This window comes from Urocitellus parryii, unplaced genomic scaffold, assembly GCF_045843805.1.
Source record: "Urocitellus parryii isolate mUroPar1 unplaced genomic scaffold, mUroPar1.hap1 Scaffold_90, whole genome shotgun sequence".
Classification (NCBI taxonomy): domain Eukaryota; kingdom Metazoa; phylum Chordata; class Mammalia; order Rodentia; family Sciuridae; genus Urocitellus; species Urocitellus parryii.
This window is the reverse complement of record NW_027554223.1, coordinates 1,080,708-1,097,321: the sequence shown is the minus strand read 5'-3', so window position 1 is coordinate 1,097,321 and position 16,614 is coordinate 1,080,708. Positions and strand designations below refer to the sequence as shown.

Here is a 16,614-nt window from a genome sequence, read left to right as displayed (position 1 = left end):
GAGTTGGGATCTGGAATGTCCTAGAAAAGTCCATTAGGTAAAGGCTTGGTTCCCAGTGTGGTGCTCTTGGGAACTGATGTAATCTGTTAGATATTAGAGCCAGTAGGAAATCTTTAAGTTATCAGTAGTGTCCTCTTAGAGGATATTTAAGACCCCCATTCCCTGCCTCTCTCTCTTTTCTTCCTGGCTTGAGACTAGTAGTTTTGCTTGGTCATGCCCTCCTTTTGCAATAATTTGTCAAACACCAGTGACAAAAAAAAAATAGTTCTAATAAATCATGAATTCCAAAACTGTGAGCCAGAATACACCTTTTCTCTTTATTGGTTGGTTATGTCAGGTATTTATTATGGTGGTGAAAATTTGACTAATACCCTGGAGCACCAGTGTTTTATAGAGTTAAAAAAGCTTTGTAGTCTGGATATAACACCAGGCAGAGAATTCAACAAGGGGTGCTTTCAAAGTGTGCAATTCTAATTCTGAGTATGTCAAGAGTAATACCCATGCCTATGATCCTCTACCACCCCCATTCTTCTTCATCTTCTCTAATAAGTCTCTGCTACTTTCATGTCTTTTTTCATCCCTTGATTTCACATATGAAGGAAATTGTGTAATACTTGTCTTTCTGTGTCTGGCTTATTTTACTTAATATTATGGTCTCTATTCCATTTATTTTTCTAGGAATTACATGATTTTATTGTTTTCTATGGCTGGATAATGTCCACTCTGTGTGTATGTATGTGTGTGTGTGTGTGTGTGTGTGTGTGTGTGTATCACATTTTCTTTACCCATGTATATATTGACATATACACCTGGTCTGATTTAATAACTTGTCTCTTGTGCTGCAATTCACAAGAAACAATAAACTGTAGGATAGCTTGCTGACTTTAATTCTTTCAAGGAATGCCCTATCTGGATCATAAGTAGTATTATATTTAGTATCCCGAGGAACCTCTATCCTGATTTCCCTATGGCTATACTAATTTAAATTCTTACCAACAGTGTGTGAGTTTTCAATTCCCCCACATCCTCAACAGCATTCATTTCTTTTTTTTTCTTTTTTGCATTCTTGATGATTGCCATCCAACTGGGCAATATCAATACCTTTCAAAGTTTCAGGTATTTTGTTAAGGTTTTTGATCCATTTTGAGTTGACATAGGTGAGAGATAGGAATCTAGTTTCAATCTTCTACATATGGATATTTAGTTTTCCCAGGATTGTTTGTTAAGGGGCTGCCTTTTCTCTAGCACATGGTTTTGTTACTTTGTCAAGAATCAGATGGCTGTAGCTGTGTCTGTTCACTTCTATGCTGTCTATTTCAATTCATTGGTCTACATGTCTGCTTTTATGATCTGACCATGCTATTTTTGTTACTATGGCTCTGCGGTATGTTTTCAAACTCAGTGTTATGAAGTCTCCAACATTTCTCTTTTTTCTCAGGATTGTTTTTGCAATTCAGGGGTCTTTTGTTCTTTGAGGATATTTTTGTAGTTCTGTAAAGAATGATGTTGTTAGTTTGATGGTGCTTTTCATTGAATATCAGTAATGAATTATAAATAACAATGATATTTCAGAAATTCAATTTATAAAAGAATGAAGAAAGATACACTAGTCAGGTGCTCCTTCTGCCAGGTCTGCTTCTGTGTACCCTTTTCCCAGGTGTGTTGGGCTTGGGGTGCAATACCTGGCCTTGGCCACCTGGCTTCAGCCAGGTATTCCCTCCCTGCTTGTCTCATGTGGCCTCAGGCCTCATGGCTCCACACCAAGCCAGGCTTGGCCTAATCAGGCTTGGGCATGTGGACCTCCCTCCAGCCCCTGGATGGCCACCAGTGGATGCCTGAGCTCACCACCCATAGGCTCTGTGTCCTGGGAAATTCGTGCAAGGCAGGAAGGATATGCACCAACATAATGGCCTTGCTAGGCTCCTGGCATATTGATGTTGATCTTTGTTGTGGCCTTGGTCATGATTGGCCTGAACCAGATGTGGTGTGTCCTGGCCAGCATGTGACCCCCATCCTGGCAGTTGGCAGAGCCTGAAGAGTGCTGGGAGTCCCACACATTGCTTTCTTGGATCCTGATGCTGAACAGCTATAAGAACCAGTGGAAGGTAGCCTAAGTGATGGCCCTGAACCAGGAGGCCAAAAGGAAAGGGAGGCCCCCTGCAGGTCTCCCCATTGTTGCAGTTGGAGAAGTCTCCAGTGTGGTCCAGTCAGCCCAGAAGAAGGTGGTGGCCTGTCACATGGAAGGCAGTACCTGGGTTGTGGGCTCAGGACACCATCTGTATGACATGCAGCTGTCTCTGGTTCATCTACAGCTGGAGCTACAAATGAAAGAAGAGAGAGAAGACATCCATATTAGGTGGTCCTGAATCCATTTGCCAAAAGTGACAATTAAGATCCAGCTGAGAGCAACAGAGGAGGGCCAGGTGGTTGAGACAAATGCAGTATCTGAAACCCTTAAGGATATTTTGAACCACATTATGGGTTCTATCTTTCTGTCATGGTTCTGAGCACCAAGCCCACAGACATAGAGTAGGCTCAGAATCTACAGTTCACTTCATCTGCTGCTCAGGAATCCTGTCCTCCTAAACCTCCAAGGGCTCATGAACTAAAGCCACTGGTGAAGAACATCCACACCTCACTGCTAAATGATCCTGGTACTTTGGGCAGTGTTAAGCCTGTATGCATTTCCCAGATGAATGATACTGTCCAGCAGTTCACCAGCACCCTAGCCGAGAACACTCCTCACCTCATTTGGGAGGAAGAGTTCACCTTTGAGTGGAACACAAAGTCCAAGGATTTACACCTGCAGATTAAAGAGGACTGGCAGTCCTCAGAAGGTCTGCTGTCCCTGACCACTGTCCTCTGAACTTGTTCAAGAAGCAGTCTTCCAGGCTGTAGATCTTCTTTCTGATCAGTGGGCCCACCCTCAGTAGCTCAGAACTGGGCTCTATCACTGCAGAGTTTTCTTACATAGAACCCAATGAATTGAAATCCTGACAAATCCCTTCCCTGTAGCTGCTGCCAAGATAGAATAGGACCACACAGTGATGCCATGGGGGACCATGGTCACCACTTTCACTACCGTGAAGACCAAGCCTTACTATGATGTAGGGAAGGTGTCCTGGCTGAGGTCTGAGTCTCCCTGAAGGCATCCATCAAGGTGAAGGTCATTAAGAAGGACATCTTCATCCAGGCCATCTCGTGCCATGGTGCATCTCTTCTTCAGATATGGAACTGCTGCGGTTGAATCACTTTGATCAGGTCATTGAAGTTGCCATTCAGCAGCTCACTGAATCTTCAAATCTGAAACTCAAGTCATCACAGAAGTATACTATCATCATTTAAGGAGCTCCAACACCTCGCTCTCTCAGGACCACAACACTGCCCTCATGCAGGACTAGGAAGAGCCTACCAGGATGCCCCATCTGGCTGCCCAGAGGCAGCTGTGGCCTCTTCCCCACTGGTGGAAGTTGATCCAGCTTCTCTGGAGCCCAAGAAGAAGGTAGTAGACACCTCAACTTGGATAAGAATCCTCTGGTGGCAGCATGAGGTGGCCCAGCCCCACTTAAGCTTGGTGGGAATGAGCTGTCTGAGAGCTCTCTGAGCATCTCAGAGCTAGGCACTGCCAAGAATTCTAAAGGAGAAACTTTAAGGAGGGGTGCAAGGCTATTTTTCCACCAGTAGCACCAGCAGAAATATCCTGGCATGAGCCAGTCACACAATGACCTCATGTTCCTGTAGCTATATGAGGGCACCCAGAAGAAGGGGGTGACCCTCACTTAGCTGCTGAATAAGAAGCTACTGTCCAGAAACTGAGACAGGAGCACCATGAATGCCATGTGGGCTGTCTGTCTCCTTCTTTGCAGCTGGAGGTCAGGCATCCGGGACAGCACTCTTACCAGGACAGAGCAGGAGTTCTGGACACAGACACATACCCACTCCTCACTCTTACCAGGACAGAGCAGGAATTCTGGCCACAGACACATACCCACTGCTCCAGCGTGATTTTACCCAACAATCTAGTCTTTATAAGGGAAAGAACAATTTGAGCCTCCAGCTGGAGGCTTCCCCTAAAGAGAACTTACAAAGTCCAATTTGGCACCAGAATCCCAGTGGGACCTGCAGCCCCTACCTAAGCACTGAGGTAACTGTTAGGAGAAGAATTCCTTGTAAGAGAAATACCATGCTCAGCAGGGCCTAGGAGGGACAACTGGAGATTTGATTTTACCACACAGCTCTCTAGCAGGACATGTTTGGGGCCCATGTCTGGACCATGGGGAGGTGTGCCCCTCTGGGCTGTCACTATGAATAGAATCACCTCTCCTACTAGTTTGCTTCTTAGAATTAAAAAGTACACCTGGCCCTGAGGGCAGGGAGATGGTACACAGACAGGGTTTTGTTTGTTTGTTTGTTTTCAGTGTGTGGGGGGTTAACCTTTATTTTATTTATTTGTTTGTATGGTGGTGAGGATCAAACCCAGGACCTCACCAGTGCTAGGCAAGTGCTTTACCACTGAGCCATAACCCCAGCCCCAACAGGCAAGATTTTTGGTAAAGAAATTATGACATCAGTTTAAATGTTTTGGCAAATGTAGGAAGGCATTTGCCTTTGCCCATAGCCATAGAACTTGAAAACTTATGCAAGCACTAAGTATGTCCTGGGCATATTATACTGAACATTTTTCCATATTACTCTGAGCCTACTTTCCAGTGGAGATAACATAAATCCCAATGTGGTTCTTATGCCAGTGGAACAGTTGATGTGCAGATTTCATTTCCATCTGGTGCACATACTAGACTAGAGCAGGAACCTGACTCAGGAAGTTGTGAGCAATAAGTGGCGGTGCATAGAACATGGTAACCCCTCTCCACATACACACATGGTTTTGGTAAATATTGCCTATAGCCAAAACAAAGTACTTGTAGGGCACTAGAAGAAATTGTTTTGCATCTCAGGTGTCCATTGTAGGAATGTGAATTTAATAACAAATGGTTCAAACATGGGAAATTCTTTTTATGGACTCTTCTGTGTACTGCCAGCAGACATTATTATTAAAGAGTGATTGTCACTGGAGTGACATGTTTTGTCTATTTAATCAGATTGATGTTGTTTTAGTAAGTTTGGAAAGCCCAGTGTGACCCTGACCTCTAGCAGAGAGCCAAGTGGGTGTGTGACTTCCAAGGCTCCATTAACCCTTCAACATGTATTTCAGGGGAATAGAGCCATCAAGGAGTAAGGCCCTTTGTGAGAGCAAAACTGAAGCTTTTTTTTTCTTTCCTGTTTTTGAGGAATACATTCAAAAACTGCATTGGTAATTTCACTTTCAATTGCACATTTTCAAATTCCTAGTTGTTTCAGAAATTATCAAGTGACTTTAAAATGGCTTTTTAACCACATTTTGTTTTTAAAGATTGCATTTGAAAGTTAGCTATTGTACAGTTCCAAATACATGAAGAGCAAATCAGTCCCCCCACCAAAAGAAAAGAAAAGAATGAAGAACATATGGAAAAAATAATACACTGATACAGAATTCCTTGTACTGATTTTCATTGAGTTTTAGGGAAAGTTATCACCAAAAGTCAGTTGACAACATTCTCTGTAATTTAATTAATATTAATAGTAGCAATAATCAGAATGTATGGCTTACATGGAATAGAAATTTACATAGAATTCATTTGACTTTGACCCTTTCATTCAAGTGGTGGTTTACTATGTTAGAAATGTTTCCAGTCAGTGTCAGAATGCTCTGGAGTGACTGATTCCACCTGTAATCAAAGGCTGGTGTTCCATGGTTCAAGCAGTGTGGCTGTGTAGATTATTACAATATAAAAATACTTCCATACTGGTTGGTGAAGAGTCCTGAATGGACCCCTGCTGTCAGCCTGTCCCTACATCTCCTCTGACACTAACTACACCTCCATGTTCTCCTGTCAGCTAAAGCCCTCTGGGTCAACTCCAGCGCTATGGACAGGATTCCATTCTTATTGGCTGCAGTCTGTGATATTTCTGTGGTTAAGTTTTTGAATAACATCTAGTGGATCCTGCTGTATTTAAATGTTTAATGTTTTGGAGTTCATCATAGAGTTTTTGTGTTAATTTGGATTTTTGAAAATTGTTCATTCATTATCTTGATTACTACTTTTTGGCATCACTTAATTTTCTACCCATCTTCATTTTCTTCAATCTGGAACTGGCCAATCTGTACCCATTCTGGCATTCAGTTTTCATACTGTTAGAGCTGTTCTATGTCATCAAAATATTCAAATAATGAGAATAGTGCCAGGTGCTTGTGAACACAGTGACAAACTCATGCAAGGCCCCATCTTCCACATCATAGGGCTGAGAGTTACCATGGGGGAAGGCAGAGTACACCTTATCTTTCTCTCTGCAGAAAGGGATGTGTTGTAGTCAGCTTGGGCTGCCATAACAAAGTGCAGTCGCTTGAACAATAGAAATTTATTGTCTCACAGTTCTGGAGGTAAAGGCTGAGATCCAGATGTCATTAGGATGTGTTCTTCTGAGAATTCTCTCCCTGGATTATGTATTTCATCTTCTTCCTATGTCTTCACATCATCCTCCCTCTTAGGTATCTTTGTCATAATCTCCTGTTTTTCGTGTGTGTGCGTGTGTGTGTGTGTGTGTGTGTGTGTGTACATATACTAATTGCATAAATTAATGGGTTTTATTGTGTCATTTCCATACATGCATGTATCATGAATTGACCTTCTTTCTACCCTTGCTCACACTTCCTTCTCCCTGCTAACTGCTTCCTGGTCATTAATTGTCCTTCTTTATGGATATTTCTTTAGTTTCCACATATGAAAGAAAACAGGCAATACTTTCCTTAATGTGGCTGAATTATTTAATTTAACAAGATCTGTTTTCCTGCAAATGGAAGAATTATTTTTTCTTTGACTGAATAATATTCCGTCATGTATATATACTGTATTTGCTTTATTCATGCATCTGTTGATGGACACCTTAACTGAGTCCATATCTTCTATTAAATATTTTTAGTTGTAGCTGGATACAATACCTTTATTTTTACTTATTTATTTTTTATGTGGTGGGGAAGTTTTAACCCAGCACCTCGCACATGCTAGGTGAGCACTCTACCACTGAGCCACAACCCCAGCCCCAACTGAGTCCATATCTTACCTATTGTGATTAGTGTCACATTAAACATGGTCATTCAGGTGCTTTTTAAAATTCTTTTTAAAAATATTTTTTAGTTGTTGATGGACCTTTATTTTATTTATTTGTATGTGGTGTAGGCAAGCACTCTACCACTGAGCCACAACCCAGCCCCTCAGGTGTCTTTTTAAATTGTTGAATTTATTTCATTTGAAGAAATGCCAAGCAGTGGTATGTATGTATGTATGTATGTATGTATGTATGTATATATAATTTAGTATCTAAAGAGATGGTAGTGAGAGTAACAGATGTGTGCATTATAGCCTTAAAATGTGTTAATAAATTTATAAATTTAAGGAGAGATAGGTTAAGGTGTTAGTTCTCAGTACTTGAAATATAAAATGTTAACAGAAAGAACAGATGTTGCTAATATTTCATAGATAATATTGTAGACAAGTTTGCAATGCACATAAAATAATTCAACAGACAACACACCTCAAAATATTTTAAAATTTTAATAATTTTTGTAAGAACAGAACAACTCGGGGCTAGGGTTGTGGCTCAGTGGTAGCACACTAGCCTAGCACATGCAAGGCCCTGGTTTCGATTCTCAGCACCACATAAAAATAAGTAAGCAAAATAAAGGTATTGTCCAACCAAAATTTAAAAAATAAATTATAAATTAAAAAAGAACAGAACATCTCTAACTTTATACCGTTCTTTATAAAGTTTATATATCAAAATCTATTTTATATCCTGGGTTTTGTAATATTTGATGTACTTTCCTTTCTAACCAGCCCCCATATTCCAGATGGGATGTATTTATTTTCTACACTGACTGCAATTTGTACCCCCCAGTTTTATTTGGATATGGTGGTGGGAATTCCTGATCAAAGTGTGAACAGGCTCATATGTCGCTAAGAGTGAGTCCTCTCTGAGATGGCCCAAACTTTCTCCCCATAGGGAGTAAAACAGGAGCTAGAAGAAGTGTAAGTCAATGACAAAGCACTGCCTCTGCTTTGTCATTAAGTTACACATTAAACAATAATGCTGGTCCTCCAGAGTCTACTCTCCCAGTCTGCTCCACATAGACATTCCACTCACCCTTCCTTCTCCACAATAACCCAGTCTGCCTTTTTATAGTGATTGCTGGAAGAAAGTAGAAGAGACTGAAGATCTAGTTTTACTTCTACAAAGATGAGTAACTTTCCACTTCTTTCTGAGTCCTTCATACTGCTGCCTATGATATGACCCAACAGCACAAGTTCTCATGGAGGAGTGGGGAGCCTCAGTTGGGGAAGTATCTGACTAAAACTATGGGTTATCGGAGAAAAGGGGCTTTGAAAACTCAGAGTGTGGGAGCCATGGATCACAGATGCCCACCTCTTCCCCACCTGCCCTACCTCCTGGCCCCATCTGTTCCTGGCTATATCCTGTGCCTTCTTACTCATGTAGCCACCTAGGGAAGTGCCATGATGACAGCAGATTTCACTAGCTCTTAAGAGGAGATGACCCAGATAAGATGTGGAAACCAGAGTCAGTTAGAGTTCACAATCGCATACACTACCTATGGAGGATGCTTTGGCTACTGCTTTCTTTCCTTTGGCTTCCCTGACTTCTTTGAGCAAGCACCCTCTGCATCTGGCCTTTGCTTTCTCACCAGATATAGTGACTTTCTCAGTTTCTATTGAGTCACAGTCACTGAGTGCTCTGTCACCAGAGTCTGTGATTCATCTAGAACAAAGTTCACCTCAGTCACATGGATTTTCCTCTCCCAGATCTTGTCCTCCTGATCCCATGGCCCATTGTGTATCTTTGAAAGGCCCCATCCTTACTCCTTCTCAATGTGACTCAATAACACTCTCACTGGGAACCAAGCCAGAGAGCTCCTCTCCATCCAACAATTGTTGGTTGCCACCTCATTTTCTATTGCCACTCCTGTCCCCTTGCCATCTCCTGTGTCATTGCCTTTTCCTGTCCCATTCCCATCTCCTGTCCCATTGCCATCAGTTGTCCCACTGCCATCTCCTGTCCCATTGCCATCTCCTGACCCAGCAATCTCAGGCCATGTTCTATCCACCTATCCCATCTTATTCCTCTCCTTGTGGCAGATGGCTGCCAGAGTCTGTGACCTCTCCCACTCTCCATACAGTGAATCCAAGAGAAGTCATGCTTTCCACCCACCAGAGGACTCATTCTGGGCAAACCACCCACTATCACAGGTAGAGGCTGAAGGGACGTCTTTCATGAACCCTGATGTCCAGAAACTGCTGGAGATATTGATCAGCAAGGGAGCAGAAAGGAAAATTTGTAATGTAAAGACAAAAGATGAACCAGACAACTCTCTGAATTCTCAGGGAAGCACAGTACAGTCACTGGAAAGGGAGCAAGGCACTACAATCCCACAACCCTTCTGGAACACAAAAGGCAGCACAAAGCAGTTTTCTATTCCTCAGCACCCTTTTAAATCAAGGTCCTGGAGGACCATTTACTGCAGAAAGGCAGCCAGATCTTTTGTGGCCTCCCCATTCTGCACAGCGAGTCCCTAGTGGCTACTATCAGCATATCTGGACCCTCAGCAGAGTTTTCCTCCATTAAATTCAATAAACTTCCTAACCATATTCCAGGGCAGGTGTAGGGTGCACCTGGGCCACTCTCTTCCTCATAGTTGTTGCTCCACCCTGTTGTCTAACTATAGTTTGTGACTCCAACTTTGTCCTGGTCCTAGTCCCCATCACTGGCTCAGATGGGGACATATTTATTTTCTACACTGACTGCCATGTGTACCCCCTATTTAGAACCATCAGAACCATCTCACATCATCCTTCCCAAGTCTGCCGTGCCATCTTCCTCTGAATACTGCCTGTGGGTTTTCATGCCCTACAATCCAAGAGTGGACCCACCAGCTTTTGGTTTCTGCTCTTCAACACCTAGAATACCACCTTTTGAGGAAACAAGTAGAAAGTAGAGAAGTTTTACCTTATTTGGTCCTAAAGTCTCAGAAAGTTTTCAGCTATCTCACTCCTGTGACCAACCCATCAACAAACCCCCAGGGGATTTCTTCAGCTCTGAGCTTCAGGAGAAACTGGAGCATCACTTTCAGAAGAGGTTCATGTTATACCAGTATGGACTACCACCCAATATCTACCTGTTTCTGAATCTGAAGGAATCCTGGGACAACATCCCAAGAACAGGTCAGACAAAGGACAACTGTGGGTATTCCTATAATTCAGTGATTCCCGATAACAGTAGCCCTGCTGTACAAGAAACTGGTTCACAGAGACCAGAGATAATACAACAGGGCATGATTCCTGTGAGTGTTTGTAATTCCAGGCTTGGCCCATCCCATGTCTGTGTCCTACCTGGAAGTTCAAACACCCACAGTGCAACTTGGGATGGACCATCCTTAAAAGATGGCAAAGCCCTTCAGGAACACCTCCCAGGAGCTCTCCCTCCTTGATACTGGCACTGGGCAGGTGCTGGAGGCACATCTTACAAGTATAAGTGTGAGGCACAGCTGGGGCCTACTCCTCAAATTTCTCAAGCACATAAATGTCTTGAAGATGAAAAACTCTGGGGCTTCACCACTTCCACAGCATGCCTTTCCCTACTCAGCCTCCTGTGAGTCTAGGGCTGACTCCATTGACCATGATGCCAAAGTCCTGGGAAAACCCACCCAGAAAGGTCCACGATTAAAGGAGGTAGTAGTAACTTCAGTTCCCAGTCTGAAGTGTCCTCTTTCTGGCCTCTTATTTGAGTCCCTGAGTAGAACTCTATCTGTTGACAACTGAAGGGTCTTAGATGCTCTTGCAACTGCACAAGAGGGAAGCCTGGCTTCTCAACCACACACACTTACATTCTTGTGGGCAGAACTTGGCATAACGATGTTGTCCTGGGGTCTGAAAGAGACAGCCTGAAACCAACTCTAAGCCTAGAAATGGGCAGACATGAGTCCCTGGGGAGTAGAGGTGTGAGCACACAAGACTCACAAGACTCATGCCACAGCATGTCATCACTTCAGTTAGGGTCCCAATTTTTAAGCTCTAAAGAAATCAGAGATAGAAGATGATGATGAGGAGTCTCCTGACTGGGAAATCACCATTGCAATCAGGAAGACGTCAAACTACCCAAATGTTCATATTTATCTGGGGAATTCAAAATCTCAGGGGTCCAGTGAAAGACCCTCTCCTTCTAGAAGTTCTATATTCCAGAGCCAAGGATACTCATATCTGAGTCTTTGATTTCACATAATTAAAGGAACTTTCCTTTGTTTGCGATCATATTTTTCCTGTAATGAAACTGGCTTATTTCATAGATCTCTTTCAAGTCTGGCATTACTCAATTTCATGTAATTCATATAAGTCACAATTATGAAAATTAAAATTTAAATATCTAGAAGAAATAATGTGGTATTCAAAATAAGAATTAAATTATTTAATTATAAAGAATTTAAGGTTAAGGTACTTCATAATGTTCTATTTTGTGTTTAGTGATGAGCATGCAAGTATATTGTTATTTATGAAACTATTTTGTATATGCCTTTTAATAATACATATCTCTAAATACATTTATCTAGAAACACCACCTAAACTTTGTACAAATGTTTTACAGCTTATGAACAAAAATATTTCAAAATGCATAAGATACAATTTGATCATAAGAATATAAAAATAATGCACAACTCAAAATTATAGTCATTCTGGTATGAATAGGATTATGACAAATTAATTGCATTAAGATTATCAAGCTATAAAGTCTTATATTGCAGTATTATTCAAATGTAGATAAATATAAAACATTAATTTGTATAAAAGATGCAAGCATTTCTAACTAGAGCCAATAAATATCTTGTACTAATTGTCTCATTTTAAATCATTATACAATCATATATGAATATATGCAAAATTTGAAAGTTTTAATTACCTTTTAATGGAAAGAGTAGCTATAGCATCTTCATATTTATTATTTATTAATTTATTTATTTATTTATTTATTGTGTTCTTCAATCTGTTTATGTCTAAAAGGAGAGCAGAATGCATTTGAAAAAAATTCTACCTCAGGGAAGGCAGTTTCAACTTTATAAGAACATCAGAAAAGGTTAATGTGGTACTGTGTGGTTAATTAAACAAAAACCCCCAATATTCTACTTCTTAATTAAAGGAATGTTCTAAATAGGACATTTGTTTTATCTTCTCTCCAGCAATACCCAATGGGCTTGGTTTGTCAGCCTAATGGTGAGATAATAGATTTCTATAATCCTGCTCTCTGTGTGCCTTCATGGTCAAGGAAAATTTATTTTTCTTCTGAAACCAGTGTCCTCACTTTGAAATCAAATGTTTGTATATCCCCACTAACTCACATAGAAGTAGAACATATTTAGAGGGCAGTTGGACATTCATAAATGCATCTATTGAAAACTAGCTGGAAACTTCTTGAAGGCACAGTTGTGTGATTCATCTCTGGCACTTCATCACAACTTCCTTGTCAATAGATGTAACTATTAAAATATTTATTTTAACTCAACCAATTGATGATAGAGCTAACTGGTTTACTCCAGCATACAAATACACACACACACACACACACACACACACACACACACATACACACATCATCATCATCATCATCATCATCATCTTATTTTAGACTCTTAACTTTAAGTTTGCATACAGGTGATGATGTGCCTTGGTTTATTCCTGTCGTGATGCTATTATAGTTTGGATCTGGAATATCCCCCAAAGGCTCATGTAACAAAATCTTGGTCCCCAGTGCAGAAATGTTCAGAGATGAGACATTTGGGAAGTTATTGGATAACAAGAGTCTAACTTCATCATCTCCATTGATGGAATCATAACTGAATGGATTGTTGGGAGGTGGTAGAAACTGTAGGAGATGGAAACTAGTTGAGAGACCAGATCTTTGGAATTGCTCCCTGCCCCAGGATCTTTTTAAAATAAACCTTTCATCCTTTATGTTGATTTTCCCAGGTATTTTGTCACAGTGATAAAAAGCTGACTAATAAATATGCCATAATTATTTTTAGAGATGGCCTTATTTAAAGAGTGTGATAAGAAGAATAATAAGCCCCAAAATGTCTAATTCCTAGACATATATTCCATGAATACATTATGCTACATGGAAAAGAAATTTTGCAGATATGATTCAGAATATGGATCTTGAGATGTAAAGAGTATCCTAGATTAACTTGGACCGAGTCTAGTTACATGAGTCCTTAAAAGCAGAGAATTGTTCCTATGAAGATCAGAGGGATATGACAAGATGGAAAGGGGAAAACATTTCAAGCACAGTATGGTCAACTGTTTGCTGGTTTGAAGATGGAGGACAAGGACCAAGCTCAAAGAACGTATATAGCTGGGAACAACGTTTTGCTCACAGCCACAAAGGACTAAATCCTACCAGTAACGCAAATGAGCAAAGAAATGAATCCTCCCCTAGAACCTCCAAACAGGAAAACACACCCTTATAGCAAGTTGGATTTTAGCCTGGTGAAGTTTTACAAAATCACAAAACTGTGAAGTAATAAATTCATTTCAGATGTCAAATTGGTGGTAATTTATTATAGCAGCAGGAGAAAACTAATACAGATATTTTAATATGGTCACTCCAGTTGGAAAGCTACATCAGGGCCAGTGAACAGGGAACCTGCAGAGGGGAAGCCAAAATCATAAAGTCCCTTCAATTTAAGAGTCAGAAAAGTGTACAGTGTACAGAAAGGCAGCCTCTCCATCCTCTTTAGCATCTTTCTGGATTCCCTTAAGGTCTTGGAGAATGGGAGCATGTGTTATATACAGCAAGATATTAGGAGGGCTAGTTTATGTCATTAGAGACTGAAAATTTAATTTCATCTCTTCAGAAGAACTGGTTTAAAAAATGCATACAGAAATGACAATGTTGGCATTTTTTTTAGAGTATCACAATACAGTTGAACGAATATGAGTTATTTGAAAGAAGAAAGAACTTAAGTGTTTAAAGATAAAGCTGCTTTGGCTGCTTCAGATTTCCACTGATTGAGCGCAGACTTCTGCAATTGCCTCTGCAGCTGTTTCAGGCTTCAGTGCTACTCTTTTAACTTGACATTCTGGAAATTAGTTAATTTAGTTTTAAACAGCTGACTTACTGTTAAGCAATAAAATACATCTCTTTAAGAATCATTTCTCTCCTCAGGAAAAGAAATTACATAAGTAACATAAACATACAAGCTGCAAGCTGAGTGGCAAATTCTTTGCTGCTGTAAAGCCTCCAAGGGCCTGAAGAAGGGCTCTTCCTTGCCTGAGAGATGAGCCACAAGGAAGAATCCATGTGGAGACAGGTTCAATTATGACTTTGATGGAGAAGAGGAATACTTTGAGGACAATGTAAAAATGGCCAGAAAGCGAGAAAGCCATCTCCCAAACACCGGAGTTCTCCAGAGTGGTCCCCAGACCACAGTATCTAGTAGGAACTCATTATAACAGAAAATTCTTGAATCTCCCCCAGGCTTGATAAAAAATTCTGGTGGTAGAACTCCAAACTCTACACTGTTACAAAAATCCTACAGGTGATCCAGATGTCTGCTAATGTTTGAGAAATAGTGACCTAACACAACCTCTCTGGTCACTTTCTAAATTTTCTTCTTAGCTTCTCTAAAGTTTTCTTTAATTCCTGAGATACCTCCAGGAATTAAACAGAGGCTGTTCTTACTAGGTTACTGCCCCTCAACCTAATTTATTTTAGGGTACTGTGTATGAATGAGTTCTCACTATATCCAATAAGGTTCTTAATATGTCAAGTGCCCAATCAATGGAAAATAATTAAAATTGATAATACAGTAATAACATGTTTAGTGAGTGGGAGTTCAAAAGAGGAAAAAAGAATTCAATCTATTTGGTTTTAAATTTATTTTGTTTGCTGTCTACTTTTGAGCAAATTCATTTGCTTGCTAGCAGCAAAATATTGTCATGAAATATATTTTGAAAACATGGATTTTTAGGCCTTTTCCCTGCATTTTTACATAGTTATATCCAACACTTATTTATTTTCCTAAGAGAGGTCCTTTCTCATTTTTGTCTAGAACTTCAATAGTTTACTAGGAAGCTAGGAGCATGCTTTTGAAATTAATCATCTAATCATCTAAATAATTGAAGGCTAATAACAGAGTTAGGAAATTTACCAATTGAAACTAATTTTTAGAAAATATAGCTTGCTATCTTTTTTGAGATTAGTTTTGGCAGACAAATGTTAATGGGTAAAAAAAAATCACTCACTGTACATAATTAAAATATTTGGCTGGCGGCGGTGTCCGACCGGGGATGCGGAGGGCGGCCGGGCAGGTGGGGCGCCGCCCGAAGGGCCCGGCGGAGAGCTGGGCTGCAGGCGCCGCCGCCGCGCTGCCCGCGCCGCCCCGCAGCCCGCCGCGGGAGGAGCGGGCGGCTGCCGGCCCGCGGCGCGCGTCTGGCTGAGCCGGGCTGCGGAGAAAGAAATGAACACGCCCACGAATGCTAGATGCCTGTGAGCTCCCTCGGCGGCACTGAAAAGGCAGAGTGGAGGCCTCCGAGTACCGGCTCCTTGCCCTGGGTCTTGGCGCTGCCCCTGCTGCTCGCGGTCCACCATGGAGACGCTGTCCCAGGATTCGCTGCTGGAATGTCAGATCTGCTTCAACTACTACAGCCCCCGGCTGGAGGCCTAAGCTGCTGAATTGCAAACACACCTGCTGTTCGGTGTGCCTGCAGCAGATGAGGACGAGCCAGAAGGACGTGAGGTCCCCCTGGTGCCTCGGCATCACCAAGCTGCCCCCTGGCTTCTCCGTGTCGCAGCTGCCCTATGACCCCGAGGTCCTGGCCGTCATCGCCATTCCGCACACCTCCGAGCACACTCCGGTCTTCATCAAACTTCCTAGCAATGGGTGCTACATGCTGCCCTTGCCCATCTCCAAGGAGGGCACACTGCTGCCAGGAGACATGGGCTGCCGCCTGCTCCCCGGGAGCCAGCAGAAGTCCGTCACCGTGGTGACCATCCCTGTGGAACAGCAGCCGCTGCAAGGCGGGGCTCCGCAGGAGGCGGTGGCCGAGGAGCCGGACAGGCGGGGCGTGGTGAAAAGCTCCACCTGGTCGGGCGTGTGCACTGTCATCTTGGTGGCCTGTGTCTTGGTCTTCCTCCTGGGCATCGTGCTCCACAACATGTCTTGCATTTCTAAGCGCTTCACTGTGATATTCTGTGGCTGAGGCGGGGTGCAGGGAAGGCTCTTGTGGGTGCCAACTTAGGGGTTGAGTAGGTGTTGGTGACGGGATCCCAGCGAGATGATGGGGGGCGACACTGACCATTTGGTGCTGAGCGCTGGCCTCTGGGTTGCCACTTGATTCACCTGAAGACAGATGCCAAGGGGGGAAGGTGACGGTCTCTACAAGATGCCAGGTGAATTGTTTGAGTGTGGATGGCAACGGCTTTGAAGATGATTGCATGCATCCTCATAATCATGAACTA

The 16,614-nt window shown here is 42.1% G+C and overlaps 2 pseudogenes; both read left to right on the top strand.

Moving 5' to 3' along the window:
- Positions 1 to 2,063: 2,063 nt before the first annotated feature.
- On the top strand, positions 2,064 to 4,005 carry LOC144253075 (C2 domain-containing protein 2 pseudogene; annotated as a pseudogene).
- Positions 4,006 to 15,742: 11,737 nt separating this feature from the next.
- Positions 15,743 to 16,355, top strand: LOC144253069 (E3 ubiquitin-protein ligase RNF152-like; annotated as a pseudogene).
- The last annotated feature ends 259 nt before the right edge of the window (positions 16,356 to 16,614 follow it).